The 9,098-nt window shown below is 43.6% G+C and overlaps 1 protein-coding gene across 1 annotated transcript in view; it reads right to left on the bottom strand.

The window, feature by feature from the left end:
* The window catches only part of LOC124017038 (cadherin-17-like), a 37,225-nt gene extending 30,523 nt beyond the window's left edge, over positions 1–6,702 (bottom strand). Inside the window, exon 1 of the mRNA XM_046332389.1 lies at positions 6,615–6,702. The gene's annotated coding sequence lies outside the window, so the exon portion shown is untranslated. The remainder of the gene's footprint in view (positions 1–6,614) is intronic.
* Positions 6,703–9,098: the final 2,396 nt, after the last annotated feature.

Raw genomic sequence — 9,098 nt, 5'->3', positions numbered from 1 at the left:
ACGTGACTCATTCGTTAGTGACAGGACACTCAGGTGTCAGACCCCCCCATGACCTGACAGTAACCTCAGAGCCTGATATAACAGTTTAGGGCAGGTGAACAGAGAGAGTAAAACCACACTAAAGGTGTGTGTATTACTGTAGATTGAAATAGTGTCCGTCTGTGAGCTCCTCCTTGCCTCAACAGCAGCACAGTCATAGAGAGACAGAGACAGATATGAGGAACAGAATGCATCTACTGAGAGCCAATTCTTATCTCTACTGACACTCCTTCACTATTAACACTCATGAGGATTCACAACACACACCCACACACCTGTAAACCTTACAAATATATATATATATATATAGAAATATATACAGAGTGCCTTCGAAAAGTATTCAGACCCCTTGACCTTTTCCACATGTTGTTACGTTACAGCCTCATTCTAAAATAGATTAAATTGTTTTATTTCCCCCTCATTAATCTACACACAATACCCAATAATGACAATGTGAAAACAGGTTTTTAGAACATTTGACTAATTTCTTACAAATAAAAAACGGAACGATCACCTTTACATAAGTATTAAGACACTTGACTCAGTACTTTGTTGAAGTACCTTTGGCAGCGATTACAGCCTCAAGTCTTCTTGGGTATGATGCTACAAGCTTGGTACACCTGTATTTGGGGAGTTTCTCCCATTCATCTCTGCAGATCTTCTCAAGCTCTGTCAGGTTGGACGGTGAGCGTTACTGTACAGCTATTTTCAGGTCTGTCCAGAGATGTTAGATCGGGTTCAAGTCCAGGCTCTGGCTGGGCCACTCAAGTACGTTCAGAGACTTGTCCCGAAGCCACTCCTGCGTTGTCTTGACTGTGTGCTTAGGGTCATTGTCCTGTTGGTAGCTGAACCTTCGCCACAGTCTGAGGTCCTGAGCGCTCTGGAGCAGGTTTTCATCAAGGATCTCTCTGTACTTTGCTCCATTCATCTTTGCCTCGATCCTGACTTGTCTCCCAGTCCCTGCCGCTGAAAAACGTTCCCACAGCATGATGCTGCCACCAACATGCTTGACCATAGGGATGGTGCCAGGTTTCCTCCAGACACTTGGCATTCAGGCCAAAGAGTTCAATCTTGGTTTCATCAGACCAGAGAATCTGTTTCTCCGTCTGGCCACTCTACCATAAAGGCCTGATTGGTAGAGTGCTACAGAGATGGTTGTCCTTCTGGAAGTATCTCCCATGTCAATATAGGAACTCTAGAGCTCTGTCAGAGTGACCATTGGATTCTTGGTCCCCTCCCTGACCAAGGCCCTTCTACCCCGATTGCTCAATATGGCCGGGAGGCCAGCTCTAGGAAGAGTCTTGGTGGTTCCAAACTTCTTCCATTTAAGAATGATGGAGGCCAATGTGTTCTTGGGGACCTTCAACACTGCAGAAATGTTTTGGTAACTTTCCCCAGATCTGTGCCTTGACACAATCCTGTCTCTGAGCTCTACGGACAATTATTTCGACCTCATGGCTTGGTTTTGGCTCTGACATGCACTGTCAATTGTGGGAACTTTTATAGACAGGTGTGTGCCTTTCCAAATCATGTCAAATCAATTAAATTTACCACAGGTGTACTCAAATCAAGTTGTAGAAACATCTCAAGTGTAACGAAATTTGTCTTCCTCTGACGAGGAGTATGACAGATCGGACCAATGTGCAGCGTGGTAGGTGTTCGTAATTTTTAATGAAAAGATACTGAACACGGAAATACAAAATAACAAAGTGAAAGACAGAAACGAAAAACGAAACAGTTCTGTCTGGTGAAGACACAGAGACAGAAAACAATCACCCACAACTAAAATGGGAAAAACAGGCTACCTAAGTATGATTCTCAATCAGAGACAACGAATGACACCTGCCTCTGATTGAGAACCATACCAGGCCAAACACATAAACACAACATAGAAAAAAGAACATAGACTACCCACCCCAACTCACGCCCTGACCAAACTAACACAAAAACATAATAAATTAAGGTCAGAACGTGACATCAAGGATGATCAATGGAAACAGGATGCGCCTGAGCTCAATTTCGAGTCTCATGGCAAAGGGCCTGAATACTTATGTAAATAAGGATTGTAATGTAGATTGATGAGGAAAAACATGTAGTTAATCCATTTTAGAATAACGCTGTAACGTAACAAAATGTGGAAAAAGTCAAGGGGTCTGAATGCTTTCCGAAGAGTCCTTGTCCATCTTTCGAAAACATCTAAACCCCACCCCACAAAAAAGGTACTTCCCTTTCTCCACTAGCACGGACTTTGCTGATAAATACTTTGTTGAGGGAAAATGTACCAGATACCATTGTGATGTGTTGTTGTCTCACCTAGCTACAGTGTCTTAAGATGAACACACTTATTGTAAGTCACTCTGAATAATAGCATCTACTAAATGACTAACATGTAAATATACTCCATAACACACACAATCAAAACGTTGATGTACACGTCTCCATGACAGGCTACAGGACATTCTGTTATGTACACGTCTTCATGACAGGCTACAGGATATTCTGTTATGTACACGTCTCCATGACAGGCTACAGGACATTCTGTTATGTACACGTCTCCATGACAGGCTACAGGACATTCTGTTATGTACACGTCTCCATGACAGGCTACAGGACATTCTGTTATGTACACGTCTTCATGACAGGCTACAGGACATTCTGTTATGTACACGTCTCTGTGACAGGCTACAGGACATTCTGTTATGTACACGTCTCCATGACAGGCTACAGGACATTCTATTATGTACACGTCTTCATGACAGGCTACAGGAAATTCTGTTATGTACACGTCTCCATGACAGGCTACAGGACATTCTGTTATGTACACGTCTTCATGACAGGCTACAGGACATTCTGTTATGTACACGTCTTTGTGACAGGCTACAGGATATTCTGTTATGTACACGTCTCCGTGACAGGCTACAGGACATTCTGTTATGTACACGTCTTCATGACAGGCTACAGGACATTCTGTTATGTACACGTCTCCATGACAGGCTACAGGACATTCTGTTATGTACACGTCTTCATGACAGGCTACAGGATATTCTGTTATGTACACGTCTCCATGACAGGCTACAGGACATTCTGTTATGTACACGTCTCCATGACAGGCTACAGGACATTCTGTTATGTACACGTCTCCATGACAGGCTACAGGACATTCTGTTATGTACACGTCTCCATGACAGGCTACAGGACATTCTGTTATGTACACGTCTTCATGACAGGCTACAGGATATTCTGTTATGTACACGTCTCCATGACAGGCTACAGGACATTCTGTTATGTACACGTCTCCATGACAGGCTACAGGACATTCTGTTATGTACACGTCTCCATGACAGGCTACAGGACATTCTGTTATGTACACGTCTTCATGACAGGCTACAGGATATTCTGTTATGTACACGTCTCCATGACAGGCTACAGGACATTCTGTTATGTACACGTCTCCATGACAGGCTACAGGACATTCTGTTATGTACAACGACAACAGAGTAGATATATTATACCTCAACAGGATGTACATCTGTACAGTGTGTTTTACCTGTTTTTCTGTCTGTGTCAGTGTGTTTTACCTGTTTTTCTGTCTGTGTCAGTGTGTTTTACCTGTTTCTCTGTCTGTGTCAGTGTGTTTTACCTGTTTCTCTACCTGTGTCAGTGTGTTTTACCTGTTTCTTTATCGGTGTCAGTGTGTTTTACCCGTTTCTCGATCTGTGTCAGTGTGTTTTTGTAACAATGTGCGCTGAGAGTCGGGAAGCAAGTACAGGGAGTGAATGTTTTATTAAATAAATAAAACAATAAACACGAAACACAAACAACGCACCGGCATGAAACAGAGTCAATAACACCTGAGGAAAGAACCAAGAGGAGTGACAGATTTAGGGAAGATAATCAAGGAGGTGATGGAGTCCAGGTGAGTGTCATGATGCGCTGGTGTGTGAGACGATGGTGACAGGTGTGGGATATAATCAGCGGCCTGATGACCTAGAGGGAGGGAGTATACGTGACAGTTTTACCCGTTTCTCTATTGGTGTCAGTGTGTTTTACCTGATTCTCCATCTGTGTCAGTGTGTTTTACATGTCAGTCTATAGTGTGTCCAGTACATGTGAGTCTACAGTCTGTCCAGTACATGTGAGTCTATAGTGTGTCCAGTACATGTGAGTCTATAGTGTGTCCAGTACATGTGAGTCTATAGTGTGTCCAGTACATGTGAGTCTACAGTCTGTCCAGTACATGTGAGTCTATAGTGTGTCCAGTATGTGTGAGTCTATAGTGTGTCCAGTACATGTGAGACTATAGTGTGCCCAGTACATGTGAGTCTATAATGTGTCCACTACATGTGACTCTATAGTGTGTCCAGTACGTGTGAGTCTATAGTGTGTCCAGTACATGTGAGACTATAGTGTTTCCAGTACATGTGAATCTATAATGTGTCCACTACATGTGACTCTATAGTGTGTCCAGTACGTGTGAGTCTATAGTGTGTCCAGTACATGTGAGTCTATAGTGTGTCCAGTACATGTGAGTCTATAGTGTGTCCAGTACATGTGAGTCTATAGTGTGTCCAGTACATGTGAGTCTATAGTGTGTCCAGTACGTGTGAGTCTATAGTGTGTCCAGTACATGTGAGTCTGTAGTGTGTCCAGTACATGTGAGTCTATAGTGTGTCCAGTACATATGAGTCTATAGTGTGTCCAGTACATGTGAGTCTGTAGTGTGTCCAGTACGTGTGAGTCTATAGTGTGTCCAGTACATGTGAGTCTATAGTGTGTCCAGTACGTGTGAGTCTATAGTGTGTCCAGTACGTGTGAGTCTATAGTGTGTCCAGTACATGTGAGTCTATAGTGTGTCCAGTACATGTGAGTCTGTAGTGTGTCCAGTACACGTGAGTCTATAGTGTGTCCAGTACATGTGAGTCTATAGTGTGTCCAGTACGTGTGAGTCTATAGTGTGTCAAGTACGTGTGAGTCTATAGTGTGTCCAGTACATGTGAGTCTATAGTGTGTCCAGTACATGTGAGTCTGTAGTGTGTCCAGTACACGTGAGTCTATAGTGTGTCCAGTACATGTGAGTCTATAGTGTGTCCAGTACATGTGAGTCTATAGTGTGTCCAGTACATGTGAGTCTATAGTGTGTCCAGTACATGTGAGTCTATAGTGTGTCCAGTACGTGTGAGTCTATAGTGTGTCCAGTACGTGTGAGTCTATAGTGTGTCCAGTACACGTGAGTCTATAGTGTGTCCAGTACATGTGAGTCTGTAGTGTGTCCAGTACACGTGAGTCTATAGTGTGTCCAGTACATGTGAGTCTATAGTGTGTCCAGTACATGTGAGTCTATAGTGTGCCCAGTACATGTGAGTCTATAGTGTGTCCAGTACATGTGAGTCTATAGTGTGTCCAGTACATGTGAGTCTGTAGTGTGTCCAGTACATGTGAGTCTATAGTGTGTCCAGTACATGTGAGTCTATAGTGTGTCCAGTACGTGTGAGTCTATGTGAATGACCAGTCTTGCAGAGGGCAGAGAGAGGTGATAGGGGGACATTAAGAGTGTGAATGTGACTTTGAGGCTTGCCGCTGCAGATGACCTTTGCTTCGCTCACAGCACGATAGGCTCCACCTGACACTCCATTTCACTTCCCCTACCTCAGATGGCTGCTGAGGGGAGGATGACTCATAATAATGGCTGGAATGGAGTGAATGGTATCAAACACATAGAAACCATGTGTTTAACGTGTTCGATACCATTCCCTTTATTCCATGCCAGCCATTACTATGAGCCTGTCCTCCCCTACTAAGATGCCACCAACCTCCTGTGGTGTCTACATAGAACTTCCATTACCTGTCTCACTATCTACCTACTGCTACGACCTTTTCTACGACCTTCTCCTAAAACAAAAATTGTCTTCTGTTAGTCACTGTGTCACCAGGAGTTCTGTCCCTGCTGACTGGCTGACTGACACACGCCAGAATCGCCATAACTAATCATGCTCAACACATTGGGATCAGAACACAGCAAACCAGCACTTCCAGACAAGCACCAAATGGAGGACTAAAGGAAACACACTACTCTGACATGTTGGGACATGTCTCCTTTATAAAAACAGATGAATCTCAACCTGTAGAATGCATTTTTTCTAACTTTGTGTAAGGCCTGATGTAGGCCTGTCTCTAGAAGGCCGACACTGAGTGACCTTTAGTGTCTTTCTGCCCCCAAGACCAGACCAAACCAGACCAGACTGATCAAACCCAGGCCCCTGTGTCTGACCCAGAAACCAGAGCCCAGAGGCCACAGTGCCACCAGGACAGTGGTGCTCAATAACACAGACTTCAAGATGCCATATATTCACACAGGCCCTGGCAAAGTCAAGTCAAGATCACAACACACACCCCAAAAGAAATCCCCTAATGGAAAATGCTCAATATTAAACACGCATATAGAAAACAGAAGTAACCAACATAGATACAGGCTTCAACTCAACATTGATGACACAGAAAAAGACAGAGAGAGAGAGAGAGAGAAAGAGAGAGAGATAGGGAGAGAAAGAGTGAGAGAGGAAGAGGGAGAGACATACCTTGCTTAAGAGTTCCCGTTTCACTCCTTCGACTGTAGTGTGATCACTGCTGCCCCATCCAGCCTGGTCAAACGTTAACTCAGCATTAACACGCAATACTTTATTGAACCTATTCATTGTCTAATCTCCCCGCCCCTACAACAGGCCGAGCCAATAGAGAAACAGGGGGACAGGAGAAGTGAGTGTAACTAAGGGGTGTAATAAATTAATATAACATTATTATAGTATAATATAACATGATCGTCACAGAATGGCAACCATGAACAGGACACAGGAACCAAAGTACTGTAGGTTGTAATGTATGTATGAATATTCAGTGCTAAGCCCCTATTAGAGTTCTTACTGTTACTACAAGCTAAAGGCTCATCTCTGTAGAACCATACAACTGCCTACTGGACTCATCACCGCACAGTCAAAACCAGCCGGCAGACTGAACAATCTGTAAGGGTGGAGGTGGGGATTACAAAGGACTGGAAAAGATTCTCACTCAAAGCAGACTTTAACCTTGAACTTTATGAACTGCTTCCTGTCTGGGAATGTCTAGTAGTAAGCTGTTTAGAGGAGCTTAGCTGAGACACAGATATGACTGCTTCCTGTCTGAGAATGTCTAGTAGTAAGCTGTTTAGAGGAGCTTAGCTGAGACACAGATATGACTGCTTCCTGTCTGAGAATGTCTAGTAGTAAGCTGTTTAGAGGAGCTTAGCTGAGACACAGATATGACTGCTTCCTGTCTGAGAATGTCTACTAGTAAGCTGTTTAGAGGAGCTTAGCTGAGACACAGATATGACTGCTTCCTGTCTGAGAATGTCTAGTAGTAAGCTGTTTAGAGGAGCTTAGCTGAGACACAGATATGACTGCTTCCTGTCTGAGAATGTCTAGTCGTAAGCTGTTTAGAGGAGCTTAGCTGAGACACAGATATGACTGCTTCCTGTCTGAGAATGTCTAGTCGTAAGCTGTTTAGAGGAGCTTAGCTGAGACACAGATATGACTGCTTCTCACACAGACACACACCTCTTACATGTCCCTGTAATAATGAACTGATACAGTGTCCTGATTGGTGGAATAAGGAACCAAATAGTCAGACCTGCCAGGTGATCTTGTCGTATTTACAGTTGCTGACTTGGTGTTGTGCACTTAGCATCACAAGAAGATTCAAAAGACTCCATGCTGCATCACATCCGGCCGTGATTGGGAGTCCCATAGGGCGGCGCATAATTGTCCCCGCGTTATCTGGGTTTAGCCGGGGTAGGCCGTCATTGTAAATAAGAATTTGTTCTTAACTGACTTCCCTAGTTAAATAAAGGTAAAATAAAAAATTAATAAATACAAAAGTTCAAAACTACTGGTCTAATCTAAAGGTACCATGTGGTTAGTTGAGAATTACGAAAATGTATAACCACAAACCCATATCTCTGTCACGCCCTGACCTCAGAAAGCCATTTTATTTCTATATTTGGTTAGGTCAGGGTGTGATTTGGGGTGGGCATTCTATGTTGTCTATTTCTTTGTTTTTGGCCGCGTGTGGTTCTCAATCAGAGGCAGCTGTCTATCGTTGTCTCTGATTGGGAATCATACTTAGGCAGCCTTTTTCCCCACCTGTGTTTGTGGCTAGTTATTTTCTGTTTAGTCTCTGTTACCTGACAGAACTGGTCACTTTCGTTTTGTTACTTTGTTCGAGTGGTTTTTGATAATAAAAGAATCATGAACACTTTTCACGCTGCTCTTTGGTCCACTCCTTCCAATGACAGGCGTTACAATCTCTGTAGTTCTCTGTCCCTCCATGAAAGGTTGGTCTGTAATCGTGCTGCCATCCTGCAAACCCTTCAATGATGATGATGATGATGATGAGGATGAAGGTATTCATCTCCCTGCTGACTTGTTCAGTAGGTGATCCATAATTGATAATTGTCTACTTTGATCAATCAGTGTTAAAGTACTGAAACAAGATTAGGATATCAACCTAATCTACCTTTTCTCTGAGATAAGGAAGGCAAATACACACGCATGCACACATACAGATACACCAGGGGAATAGCCAAAAATGTGTTTGTGGATAGGCCTGCATTTTTTTGTTTTTGCTCAATCTAATTGGGTGGGCCTGTCTCCCCAATGAATGGGCCTGTGTCCTCCCCAGCCCACCCATGCCTATGCCCCTGACACATACAGACAGACAAATACAATTGAATCAGGCTTCTATCTAACCCCTTCCTGGTTCTTGACTCCTCCTCCAGCATGTTACCTTGACAACTCACTTACTTCACATAATCTGAGATGCCACTGTACAAGACATGTCTGTGTGTCCAGTTTCCCTTCATGAATTGAAGGAGTGTTTCTAAAGGCAGCCCTCTCCAGTCAATCATTAATCCAGACATGGCTCTCTCATTCCCCGCTGGCTTCAATCTCGTAACAGACTTAGCTGGACCCCAAACACACTGGCTGAAGGTAGCCGAATTATCCCTCTCTCACACTGCCCTGACCCCAATC

This window comes from Oncorhynchus gorbuscha, unplaced genomic scaffold (genome assembly GCF_021184085.1).
Source record: "Oncorhynchus gorbuscha isolate QuinsamMale2020 ecotype Even-year unplaced genomic scaffold, OgorEven_v1.0 Un_scaffold_141:::fragment_3, whole genome shotgun sequence".
Lineage (NCBI taxonomy): Eukaryota > Metazoa > Chordata > Actinopteri > Salmoniformes > Salmonidae > Oncorhynchus > Oncorhynchus gorbuscha.
The sequence above is the reverse complement of the archived record's forward strand: the minus strand, read 5'-3'. Positions and strand labels throughout refer to the sequence as shown.